Source organism: Vigna umbellata, chromosome 5 (genome assembly GCF_029865625.1).
Source record: "Vigna umbellata cultivar VRB3 chromosome 5, Vumbellata_1.0, whole genome shotgun sequence".
In the NCBI taxonomy this organism is placed as follows: domain Eukaryota; kingdom Viridiplantae; phylum Streptophyta; class Magnoliopsida; order Fabales; family Fabaceae; genus Vigna; species Vigna umbellata.
This window is the reverse complement of record NC_142169.1, coordinates 6,483,252-6,497,397: the sequence shown is the minus strand read 5'-3', so window position 1 is coordinate 6,497,397 and position 14,146 is coordinate 6,483,252. Positions and strand designations below refer to the sequence as shown.

General features: G+C 31.2%; 1 pseudogene; it reads right to left on the bottom strand.

The window, feature by feature from the left end:
• Window positions 1-826: 826 nt before the first annotated feature.
• LOC124836752 (uncharacterized) lies at window positions 827-2,238 on the bottom strand (annotated as a pseudogene).
• Between the last annotated feature and the right edge of the window lie 11,908 nt (window positions 2,239-14,146).

Below are 14,146 nucleotides of genomic sequence, written 5' to 3'. Positions count from 1 at the left end.
ACCACAAAGCATACTAAGAACATCCTACCAAATCATAAGCTTTATACCACTCTTATAAGAAAAAAACAAATCATCAAGAACATCAATGTCTTTACCTTGAGAATCACTCTACATATATACCAATAGAAAAATAAGATGAAAACCATCAACACAAAAATATAACATGGAAATTCCAAAACTTTAGAAAAATAATGATCGTTATTGAATGACAACTAGAGAACAATATTATGTGAAAATTTGTATAATACATAGATAACTCTCCCATGTCATTTAACCTTAAGTACATTTGCACTCTCCAAAGCAAGAATTTAACCTAAATCTCAACAATCTAATATAAAAGTATAAGAAAAGTCAAATAAAAAGTTTAGAATCCATCATATAGTGATTACACTAGTGCAGTCAAGGGAAACGACAGCGGTTATTTTCGCCCATAGCAGTGGTTCCGCAACCGAGGTATATACTGGCGAGGTAAAAAGTTTACCCCTTTTTGCCTCGGTTCTGAACCGAGTAAAAAAGGTGTATGTTTTTGCCTCGATTGAAATACAACTCAGGTAGTAGAGGGGTCTTATGCCTCGATTTGTAGTTGAACCGACGTAGTATAAAGGTTTATTTTTTTTTTTCCTTAACCTTTCTACAACAGAGGCTGCAATAGAGGGGGTTTAAGTTTTTTTTCCTCAATCAACAGACATTTGGGCAAAGCTCCAAACCAAAAATTGTAAACAAGAGATGATGAGCTACTTTTGAAGTATACCAATTTCATTCACAAAATATACAAGTGTGAAGTGATGTGAATATCATCACCAAACAGAATGATAAGCTGAGAGCATCACCTATTGAGGAGTCTGAGCAGTGCATCTGCTTTTCTTCTAGCTCTCAAAGATCCATCAGAAGCCAAGCTTTCAAGAGAAGGAATACTTCTTGGATTTGCCAAGAGTCTTCTTGCTACCACTTCTCCCTCTTCTTTGCAAAATCCAAGTAAAAAGGTTATTGAATTTTCCTTCCCTTTCACTGAACCAAATCTCAGAAGATCAATAAGAAGTGGCACCAATGCTCTACTATTTCTTATCTCTTCCAATCCCTCAGAGCACCAATGCATCCACTGTTATGCCAGCCTTGTCATCCATCAGCAATTATACCAGTACAACAACTACACCAGCCTTAACAACACTAACTTTGTTAGGATTGTAAACTGCAAAGGCTTATGTAACACAGAATCAAAGTACCTTTTTAGTTTGGTGTCATAAGTAGCTCCAGGCTTCCAATTAGAAGGGATAGGGATGTTTGGTGTAATCCAATTAATGCCGACTTGAAACCTCAGCAGGATTGAACCTCTCAATGGATTGGCAAAGTCAAACACCGCCCCATACACTCCTTCCCTTCATGAGCATTCCATCGAACAGGTTCTGCGCGGGGGTGCCCATCCCACTGGGGAGAACAGGGTGGGGAGAAAGGGCAACAGAGGGCGGTAGAGGAGGCTGTCGCATAAGTGGGTGGCGTCATCGGTGCCGCTGGGGGCCTTGATGCAGACGTCCCAGAAGATCTTCTTGTGATCGGAGACGACTTGGAGGAATAGAGAGGGTAGCCGTAGCGGCAGCGGTAGGGGTTGACGTTAAGGTTGTTGTTAGGGGTGGAGCGGAGGTGGGTGTCGATGGCGCCGCACATGTTGGGAAGGGATCTGAGTTCCTCGAAGGCCTGGGTGGTCTCGAGGAGGTGGCAGCGGCCAACGGGTATTTTGATGAACTCGGGGTAGAGCTTGGTAGCGAGGAGGGGGTGACCATGTTGGTGATTTTGGAGACGAGGTAAGGATCGAGGGAGTAGCAGGCGGCAAGGGTTTTGGCAGAGAGTTCGTGGGCGAGGTGGGAGAGAACCATGGCAGCGGCGCAGTCGGAGGGTAGGGAGAGATTGGAGAGGGCAATATGGGGATTGAGCTTGTCGACGACGATTATGAAGACGAGGTAGAAGAGGCCGTAGAGGGAGCACCATTGGGTGTCGCCTGGTGGTGTTGGGGTTGTTGTTGATGGTGGTGGCGGCAGCGTTGGGGTTGGGAAGGGAGTAGGAGGGGCGCGTGGAAGAGATGTAGGAAAAAACAGAGGCGACAGTGAAGAAAAGGAGGGGGCCGATGGAGGAGGAGTGGAGGAGGGACGAGGGATTGGCAATGGTTGATGAGAGTGAGTCGGAGAGGAGGGAGGTGGTTGGGTCGAGGGAGTTGTGGAGGTGAAAAGCTAATATCAGATTCATCCTCTCTCACCTCCTCTACTGCCTCGGTTGGTCAGATAATCGAGGTAGAAGCTCTGTATCAGAAAAGTTGTCAGGTGAAAAGTCCTTTTTGCAAGTGGAAGCAGAGTTTTCTCAGTTTAATATCCACTTTTAAAAATGCCTTAATACATCCTCATGTTGTATAATTTGCACCAATCGAATTCCTTCTGTTAAATTGGCATAAACGGAGTTAACTCCGTGGTGATGTGGCTATGAAATCTGATTTTTTTTTCTCTCTCGTCTGCTCTTCTTCCTGCAACGATCAGCTTGACATGACATGGGATCCATTTTTAACTTCCTCCTTGACATTGGCCTCTGCTCCCGATTTTATCATCACCGTTTACTTTCTCTTCTTGTTCTTCATTCTTTACTTTATCCCCAAATTTCCTTTGTTCCCTCCTCTCGATGGTAACCCTAATTTCTTATCCTCGAAGTTCCTCTCCTTGCTTAGCTCCCTTTCTTTGCGCTTGTGAGATTGCGAGGAGTGTCCCAGCTCCACCAAATCTTCCCTCTCCTCATCACGTTTCACCTTCGACCTACTCTCTCTTTCTTGAACACTATTCCTATCCCTATCTTTGTCCTTGCTTCCTTCTCTTTCATAAGCCCTATCCTTATCTCTATCCCTGGATTTAGGGTCACGCTTGTGATGCTTGTCTGATCGATGATGGCGGTGGTCATCAGAGTCGCGAGGGTGGTGGTCATCGGAGTCACGATGGCGTTCGTAGTGACGATCTCTACTTCTCTTTTCGGATTTGTCTCTGTCGTCCATTTCAGGGTTTGGATTGGAAGATGCTTTTTCTCTGCTATTGTAAATGGGGCTCCCATAAATTCTCCAAAATCCTTCTTCCCAAATACTTCAAGCACAACAATTTCTCCAGCTTCGTTCGCCAACTCAACACCTATGTCAATTTTTCTGCATTCTCACCTTTTCTTCTGTGTCTCCTTAATTTTCTCTCACCTTACCCTTCTATTGTACCTCTCTGGCCTCTTCTTTCTCAAAACTACTGCTCACACTATGATACATCACTTCTTCTTTTTTAATAATGTTATGAATTAGGATCAAATATTCAAATCTATAAAATAACCTTTGATTTATATCAACTGACACCACTTATTCTTCCTAATTAATCTATGGAACGAAAGATTTGTAATTTGTATAAATTGAATATTTGATTAATAAATTATGATTTCATAATTTTACTATAACCATGTTGATAAATTTCTTCCACATTTAATAATAGTTTAGCTTTAGTCTGATTGCATATATAGGTTCTGTGTGAAGTAATTGGATTCATCTATGTTTATATATAATATCATTATTGTGATGTAAACGAGGATTTATGGTGTAACGGATACAAGCTTCAAGATGGTTGATTTAGACCATTGGAAGTTTGTAAGGAGGGAAGAGGCATTTGCTAAAGAACATAAGAAGGAGGGGTAAGTATAACAGACTGCATCAAGGAGCTTTCAATATGATGAAGCCAGGCGTGGAGGCTGGAGTGGAGAAACTAAAGAAGGACCAGAACATTTTGAAGGTGGAAATTCTGAAACTGAGGCAGCAATAAGAGAATTCGCATGTTCAGCTCACTAATGCTCAATAGAGAGTTCGGTGTGCAGAGATTGGTAAATTTAAAACCCTTAAAACGAGACATTGATAAAAGAGAGAGAAGAAATTGGTCGTTACAGGAAGAGCATAGGAGAAAGAAAAAAAAAACGGGATTTTATAGCCACGTCACAACGGAGTTAACTCCGTTTATGTCAATTTAATATAAGGGACTTGATTGGTATAGGACGCAATAGAGACATTTTTAAAAGCGGGTACTAAACTGAAAAAACTCTTTAAATGTAGGGACCAATTAAACAATTAAGCCTATATATTATTTCTATCTAACTCAACACTTCCCATAAAAAAGTTAATAAATTAGCATGAAATATTTATCCAAAAGAAATTTGTATTTAATTAGGATTTATTTTCTCACAAATTTTTAATCAATCCCCCACTCTATCTATATATTTTTATTCTCTATATATTTTTATTTGTGAAGAATGTATAAAGAATATGTGAAAGAATAATCCAAACTGATTTGAAAATTTCTTGTACCTCGTTGACCTTTTATGTCGGTTTATAATCAACAAACAAATTGTATACTTTTTAATTGTCTTATACAACGTTGATTCTAAATTTGATGTCATATACTTTCTAAAACTGACCTTGTTGGATATGTTTATGTAAATATATTTTTTTTATTAAGAAATTAATGATAATATCCATGCATTTGTGATTTTGGGAACTACCACCTTTTTTGGGTTGAATGAGCTGTTTGCAGTAATTAGCATAAATGTAAAGGATATTGAATTTATGGCATTCAGATATGATCAGTTGAAGTATCTCCCATCTTGAAAGAAGTTGTTACTAAATTGTGTGCAGCATCATAAATGCATCCTTCAAACGTTTAGACATATGATTGAATGAGAAGCTTCATCTTGTCTATGGAGAAATACCAGACAACTTCCAGCACATTAATTTTCTATAATTAGATATGTGCAACTTCATCAACTCAGTGTGGCAAACTATATTACATTTTAAATAGCGATTACACGTATTTTTGTCCAGAGATAATCCTATTAATTGAGTGGATAATATATATAGGAGTTTGTTAACGTGCGTACGCCTGTTTTTCAGTAGTATATTTTAGTAATCTGTATCAAGTTTTAGTAGATAAAAATACTCTTATATATCATGGATTCTAAGTTTTAAGGTTAAGGGTATTTTAATAATTTCATTCTCAAAACTAAAAAAAAACAAGAAACATCTGAATCCTTATTCACCTCCCTCGTTCTTTTCAACCCTTTCTCTTTCATCTCTCTCACTCTAACATTTTCTTAGTCCCAAGTGAAAAAATCAGAAACATCTTAAACAATTTTCCTTTGTAAAGAGTTGAGTCATTGGCATATTCGCCTGTAGGCAAATGTTAATTCAAGATGTCTTCAATTTCATCATCTTCACTAACCTCTCTAATTTCATCATCTGGAATCATCATTTCTAAAAAAAACCCCAATTACCAATTCTTTCATATGTCATTATGCTTGTGAAAATTAGATAAGAAAAAAATTATAAAATGAAAACTCATTATAAAATCATTTATTTAAGAAATTGTTTAACTGCGAGTATTTCTGATTTTTTGCAAGCCAATTACCAATTTCTTTGGATGTCATTATGCTTGTGAAAATTAGATAAGACAGAAATTATAAAATGAAAACTCATTATAAAAATCATTTTTTGTAAAAAATTGTTTAAGAGCGAGTGTTTCTGATTTTTTTCCAAGCCAATTACCAATTCCTTCATATGTCATTTATGTCTGTGAAAATTAGATAAAATTAGATAAGATAAAAATTATAAAATAAAAACTCATTATAAAATCATTTTTTCTAAGAAATTGTTTAATAGCGAGTGTTGGAAGGAGAGAGATGAAAGAGAAAGGGTTGAGAGGAATGAGAGAGGTGACTAAGGGTTTGGTTTTTTTTTTTAGTTTTGAGAATGAAAATTATTAAAATACCCTTAACCTTAAAACTTAGAGGATATTTTTATCTACTAAAATGTTGTACACATTGCGTCAGCAAACCCCATATATATATATATATATATATATATATATATATATATATATATATATATATATATATATATATATATATATATATATATATATATATATATATATATGTAATTCTTTTTAAAGTAATTGCATAGCACTCACTTTTTTTTTAAGTTTTCGTAGTATCAATTTTATTGATTATAATTTTTATTAGAGAATGTAACTATGATAAAATATCTTCTTCCAATAATCAATATTAATGCAAAGACTTAAACTTAAACCTTACTGTATCCAGTCTTCTCAAAAGATAACCTAAATCAAGATAGAAAAATAAAATGCATTTGAATGGAGAATATTTCATGATAAAATATTTTGTTTGAGTAAATTTTTGTTGGAAGAAATTAAAATTTTAAATTTTATGAGCAATTTAATTACTTAAATTAGGAAACTTTAACTTTTTTAGTTTTTCTTTTCTTACACATCAATATATTTCTTCTTCATAGCCCTTAACTGTCTCCATTAATACATCATTAGTTTAGTTTTGTCAGTTCATCTTAAAGTTGAAAAATCACTGTCTCGATTAATAAGACGTTGGTCCTTGACTCGACAACATTCTTTAACTTGTTTTAACAAAATTTCTTTTATAATAAAGTCAAATCATTATTATATATTAAGTTAATCAAATTTTGTTTTGAAGTTTAACTATAATATTTAAATGAAATAACGTTTAAAAAAGAAACTGTCTAAAATAGAAATGTTAAACATAATATATTAAATCTTAAACGCTAAACGTTACTCAAATAGATTAAGTCTAAACGGTTATACACGAACAATGTCTAAATGTTTAGGATCATCTAATGTTTTAATGAATATACATATTAATACTATTTTGTCTGTTGTGATGTGCTCTATTTTTCTATGCAAATCAATTCAATATACAAAGTTTTATACAATTGTCTGCATCAAATCAAAAAAATGTTAAGAAATAGAAAGATATTTTAGAAATATTTTTGTCATGCCTTATGTATGTCTCGTCCGTACAAGCAGCATTTGCCTCTACAAGACGCAACATAGCATTTGACCTCATATTAAAAGGCTACATCCCTACGATAAAGTCAATGCTCAGAATAACAGATCCTTTTTTAAAAAGTTTATATAAAGAAGACTACATGAAGAGAAGAAAACAACATGAATCTTTTTTTGCTTATGTTCATGTTGTTGTTTTCTTTCTAAGATCACATAGTCTAAGACTCTTTCTTTGAAAAAGAAAGACTTTCTTTATAAGTTTTCAGAACTTCATTGTATTGATTTCATATCCTCTTACAAGAATAATTTTTTGTACTTGTTCAAAAACACTTTATTGCTTTTAGATTTAGAAATGATTTAAAATACTTGTAAGTTTAACTCAATGGAGTTAAAGGTTCTAGTCAGCTGGACTAGTGTTGTACCAGAAGTGGTGAAACTCGTCTAATCAGTTGAGTTAGTTATAAAATCAGGAGTGGTTAAACTCGTTGCAATCTTTAAAATATTAGTGAAACCCCTTAAAAGTGTTTAAGGGAGAACTGGATGTAGCTCAGTTTTGAGCGAACCAATATAAAAATAAGTTTTTCTTATTGCTTTTTGTTTTAACAAATTTCCTAAACGCTTCTTTTTGTAGATTAATCATAATAAATTTAACTAAAGTACATTTTCAATTAAATATTATTGTGTCTAATCATGTTTATTCTTTTATCTCTTATATCAAGTAAAAATATAATTAACCAAAGTACATTCTTAATTAATTCTTGTTAAATTTTTCACTTTTAATCAAAGTACATTCTCAATTATTGGTAAAAACTCATTCAATTACGTGAAAATTTCTAACTTTAATCAAAGTAAATTCTCAATTAAAAATAAAAATCTGTGGACTCATATGATTGATATGTAATGTAGATTTAATATGATTCTAACTTGCTATAATGTAAAAATTATTACTTTTACTTGATTAAGAAGCAAAGACATAGATAAAAATAAATCACAACAAATTTATTTATTCAACCTCATAATCCAATTAAGAAATTACAGCAGAATCAACCTTAGAGGCTTACCACTCCATGGAGTGTAGAAATAACATGAAAACAGAAGAAGAGATGGTGAAGAACATGAGAAAAGAGAAAGAGGAAGAAATTTGAACCCCTAAAGGGTTTCTAAGCTCCTCTAATGTGTTTTTCTAAGTCTCTTTATATAGAAATTGGTTTGAGCTTTTTTTCAAATTTTCTTGTTATTGTAATCCTCTTTATGATAATGTAATCTCCTCCCATTATCTTCTAAATAATCAAATATCTTCAAGATATATTTGATTATTGTGGAGATCTAAAAATATTTGAGAAGATATTTGCTCGATTAAAAACGATTTGGCAAATATTATCTTTTGATATTTATTGATATTGTTAAATGCGGTAATTATTTAACAATATCAAATAAAATATCTTAAGATATATTTTCCCAAAGTTTAATCATAAACATTGTCAATTATCAAAGCCCTTTAAGTAGAAAAAAAAATAGAGAAAACCACAAGATCCACTTTTTGTTTCCTATTCCCTCTTCTTGGCTTAGCCAAATTTCTTCACTTTTTCATGTTATGCTTGGATTGAGTTATTGTGGTCTTGATTATTTTCTATTATTGGATTTATCTTTAAGATATCATGAAACTTTAACTAATTTATTTTCACACCTCAATGAGCTCAACTTAGCTGCAATTCCACTAACATACCTCAAAATATCCAAAAAACATTTATGTAACTAAAAAGTTATTTTTAACATGATTTTGTATCTCATGCTAAATAAATCCAATTATAACAAATTCTAATTAAAATATTCTATTAAAGTACAAAAACCAATTAAGATCTAATATTAAAGACTAAATGAGGACATAAATATGCCTTCATCAGTAACACAAAAAAATTATACTATAACATGCAATATAATTCCTAGACATACTATTGGATCAAGTTGAAAGGAAACTAAGGGTGAAACTAAAAAAATAGTTCTAAACTAACAATCAAAGGTTGCTAAGGTTAAAACAATAAAAGACGACCTACATATATGTAGTTCAATTTTCATATTTTTCATATTGTAAAACTTTTAGCACTACTCATACTCAAGTAAATCATGCAAAGATCAACACAAGAAATGAAAGAATAAAATACCTAGTCTACCACTAACACAAAAAAACTTTTAACGTCTGTTATTTTAGGTTTATGACATCGGTTAAAAGTCTAACTTTATAGTGAGAGACATAAAATTAGTGTTTCTTGTCCTTGAATAAATGTCAATTAACGTCTGTTGTATTCATAATAGATGTTAATTATTGTACGTTGTAGAGACAGTAGATGTTAATTTATGGGGTTATTTTTTTAAAACTTTTCGTCAATATTTTCTTCCACTGAAACCATTGAAAATCAATACACAATATAATAATACACAACAAAATAAAGTAGTATGGACATCTTAAATAAATGTATAAGGTATAAAAAAAATGGGTGAAAATAGTAAGGAAATAAAAAAAAGCATACCATAAGCGATGAAATTTTTTAAATTCCAAAGCTCCAACTCCTTCTATTATTGTCCAATGCCTTTGTCACCTCATATACAACATTTTTCATTTTTGAAGCATCTCCACTCAAAGTTCGTAGCAAAAGTTATGACCATTTGAAGTTTTTAACCTAAATCTTGACAACTCTAAATATGTGATCAATATCTCATAATTGAACACTTTACATTTGGATACAACCTAATAAAAGTTACCATAACAAATTTGGGTCAAAAATAATTTTCTAGCTATTTTTAGTGAATTTTACAAACTCGACATTAAGCTAAATTCACAAAAACACAACCTTTAGGGCACACAACAATGGCTAGTGAATGAAGAAATCAACCTTAATGCGAAATACAATCAAGGAGAGCGAAAGCTTTAGCCCAAACAAGCACCACAATGGCAAGATGGAGTGAAATAGGTTGAAGAACTTACTTCTACGAGTTTGGCATTATCGTTTCACTTTGGTGGGAGGTTTTATGCAAATGTGATAGAGAAATGTGGGGACGATGACACTGTTTTTGATATTTTAAATGGCAAATTGACGTCTGTTGTGGCTAGCTCTAACATCGATTTGGACGAAATATTTATAAAACTATCACAACTCATTTTCAATGTCGAATTTATCTATTTAGACAAAGACATAGTGACGTTATAAGCTCTTTTTTTTTCATTAGTGTACATATTTCAAATATAATACCAATCAAGTTACCTCTTTTTAATCTTCCTTTCAACTATATTAGTAATAACGTGAAACTCTACTTAGTGAATCTGATCTCACACTTAGAAAATTTCAAACCAAACAACAATAATATTAATGAAGATTGCAATTAGTCAATTATCATAAATATAAAAAACATGACACATAAAAAGGTATTATTGGACAAACTACAGGATCCAAAACTTTGTTACATGCCTATGAGAAAGATTGAAAACCATAAATTCAAGAAAAATTTAGGCTAAGCAAATACAACCATAAGAAAGGGTAGACTACAATGCAAAACACAGCTTGTATGAATTCTCGTTTGGAATGCATTTTAGATGAACTAACTCATAAATCACAATGCTAAACTCTAAGAGGAAACCCAATATGAAAATGAACAACATAGTCATCCCTAAACCCTAAATGAAGAAAAAAAATAAGAGCATCCTTATACCTTAGACCAAAATGTTGTCGACGAGGCACCCTAAACCAGGACAACCTTGACAAAATTTTCTCCCTGTGGTGACCCTCCAACAAATGACAAGGGTGGTGAGAATTGATCAATCGATTAGGAACACTCGAAAAGCTCCAAAGACCCAACTTGGAGACGTTATTGCCAACAGACACTTCAATCCTCACTCAAAGAGGGGTTTTGTAGGCAATATTGAGTGAGGAGCTAAGCTTCAAGTAATTGAAATAGTAGGAAGAAAGAATTTAAGACGAATTTTAGGGGAATTAAGAATTTTTTGGAAAAGGAGAATGACGATTAAGAGTGTGTGCTACCTAATAATGAGGAAAATGTCTCTCTAAATCTAAAATTCATTTTAATCCCACTAAATTATTAATAATAAATAACTGTTAGTAAACAACTGTGACAATGTATCGACGAAATTTATTAACAAATAATTGAACTACAATAACTTAACTTGTTTATCGACAGAAACTTCGATGTATAAATAAAATATCAAAATCTATCAAATCATTTCTTTGACATTTGATATTCTTGATGGATTTTATCATTCGATAATTTTTCATTAGTAAATTAAGTATTTGTAGTAGTGATCAACCAAATAACATAACTTTGACTTTTTTAAATGATTAACTAAATTTAGTATTAAAATAAATTTTTGTATTTTATGGTAATTAAAATATTTTATCTAAACAATAAAAGTAAAATTTAATAAATTTGAATTATTTATTAAAAAAACATTTAAAAAAAATCAAAGTAAAAGCATTTGAAATTAAATATATTTGAGTTTTTTTGGGAAAATTGTAAAACCACTATGTATCCAAGCACAAAAGATTGGATAAAGATTACTTACCATGTAATTATTTTCTTTAGAGAATTTAAAATATTTAATAATTAAATATGCTATTTTCTTACAAATTGTAAAATTAATTAAAATTTTAAAAATTTATGAAATCAATTTGATTAATTAGAGTTACAAATTTTCATATTTCACATACCAAATAAGAATTTAAAGTAATATACACATCCCCTCTTTGTACTCTCTTTGTAAAATTAGTTTTTTTATTATCAACTGGATAGTAGATGAAGTATGATAATGAAATTACTTTTTTCCAATGAAGATTAGGTTTTTTTCATAAGTGTGTGTATATATTATTAGGTTTTAAATGAAATTATTTTAATTATTTTTTATGTAAATATAGTTCGAATATTTTTTAATTAACGTTACTTAAGAATTTTATAATATTGGTTGTTGTTTTTTTTGTTAAAATTAATTAGAGATTTGAGTTCAACAATGTTGATATTATCTTTTAATTGAAAATTGGATGTATTTTTCAATTGCCATTACGATTATTTTTGTCAAAATTTAACTAAGTTCTTTCTAACATCATTCAATCTTTTGAAAAGAAAATTATTACTAATATTAATAAAAAAGTTGAAAAAACTTGATTTAAAAATATTACCAGCCAACACTAAGTGAAATAATGAAAAGAAAACTCTTGACAAAACTTGGTTTACAAGTAATCTCTATCAACATTAAGAAAAAAAAAACTTAGAAGTAGGATTTTTAAATGTTAAATATTATGTAATATCAGAAAAGTTATACTAAACAATAATTAAAACATTTGATTGAAATTTAATAAATTTAAATTAAATATCTTAATAATTTTCGTGAATTTGTTGAATTTCCTATAACTAAAGTTTATAACTTCCATTTAGTTTAAGTTTTCATTAAGAGAAGTATAATGGTGGTTCATGGCATCTCATTCTATGAAGTTGATTTGGACCACCTTGGTGTCTTAGTCTCACCCTCTTTCAATTCCACTAAGTTTTCCATGGATAGTGCTTCAATGAAGCTCTGTATGGTGCAGGGAGAAAGATGGATTAATTGTGGTGTGGGGACATGCATGTTATGAGGAGAGGAATCCGTCATTGTTCCAACAGTTGGACGACAAAGATGAATTTAATCACCTTAATTAGGTTGTTTGCTTGCTTTTGGAACTTTGACCCACATACATTCTTTAACATGTCAACACCCATCCCAAAATTTCAAGTGAATCTATATAAATTAAATGTCAAAACAAAAATATCCTCCTTGTTTTTTTTCTTTCAAAATTATTTTATTTATATTAGAATTTTATACATATTTAAAAATTCATAAAAAGTTAGAATATTAACAATACAAAAGTAGTTTAATTCAAGTTGGGTAGGATTTCTTAATATTACAAGATTGTTAAAAAAAGTTCACATCATTTTAACTATTATTCAATAAATTAAAAATACTTTTTTGTGATGTGCAGTTCTGTGCTTATATATGCTAAGTTACCGTTGGAGGGTTTTATAGGGTTTAGGGTTTTTGTTTTCTTGTTACTTCTCCCTCACCAGTTACTCTTCACCATTCTTCTTTAAAGTCTCATTCAGAATCATCTAAGATAATATATATATATATATATATATATATATATATATATATATATATATATATATATAAATTTAAAATGCATTTAATAGTACTAATTGAGTTAACTAAATTTTTAGTCTCTCTAAATTAATTAAATTTTTAATCTCTCTAAATTAATTAAATTTTTAATTAGTTATAACAAACCAAGAACAAAGAAAGCTATGCCAAAGTTTTCTTAAAATACAACTTAAAAATTAATATATTTCATTAAAAATCACTCATTGATCCTTAATATCATTAATACATTCTAAATATGAATTCTGACAAATAAAAAAAAAACTATTAATTTGAATTTCTTAATTCTTGAAGACAGAAACCCTAAAAACATAGACTACTATAGATAGTATTCAAAACATCTAAAGATGCTCTGTTGTAAGGGCTGACACAGCTCAAAGCTAAATTCACAGTGCGGTTATAGGTCGTGTTTGGATGTTCTGGTCCCAAAACCAATATTGGTGGAAGAAACGGTGAATGAAGAAGCGTTGTTCATCGTAAGAAGACAGAGTTTATAGTTATTGACGAGTATATGGGAAGTTCTAATTCCGAATCCAATCATGATCCTTCTGAGAACCAGAATCTAACAGCATTGACACCATTTCTCAGTCTCTGCTTTTTCTTCACGAAAATCCAAGTTTTACGATATGCTTCCCTTTCATACGAGACCATTTTAATGCAGATAAACGCCTTTTCTCATCGGATTCCATCTTTCTATCTGTGCATTCATCTCATTGGATCTATGTATGTGTGCCCAGTTGCTTGGTGACAACTATCGTATACCAGTATCATGCTTTTTCCTGTGAGCCTTTTCCGAAAAAATCATGCAGCAAGAACAATGCTTTAGTGTCTTCTCTAATTAAGATTGTCCACAGTAATTTAAATTTCTCAACGGCTAGAAAAATTTACTTTTAATGCTGTATTTTTTATTGAATAAAATTGTGTTAATAACTCTTTCCGGTCTAAACCCTAACTCTAAACTTATTTCAGCCGTGTTTGAAAATTTTGATTTCATTTCGGACATTTTTAGAATCAGAAACTTCATGTCAATTTAAAAATGCATTGAAATTAAAATCTTTATTTATATTCCTCA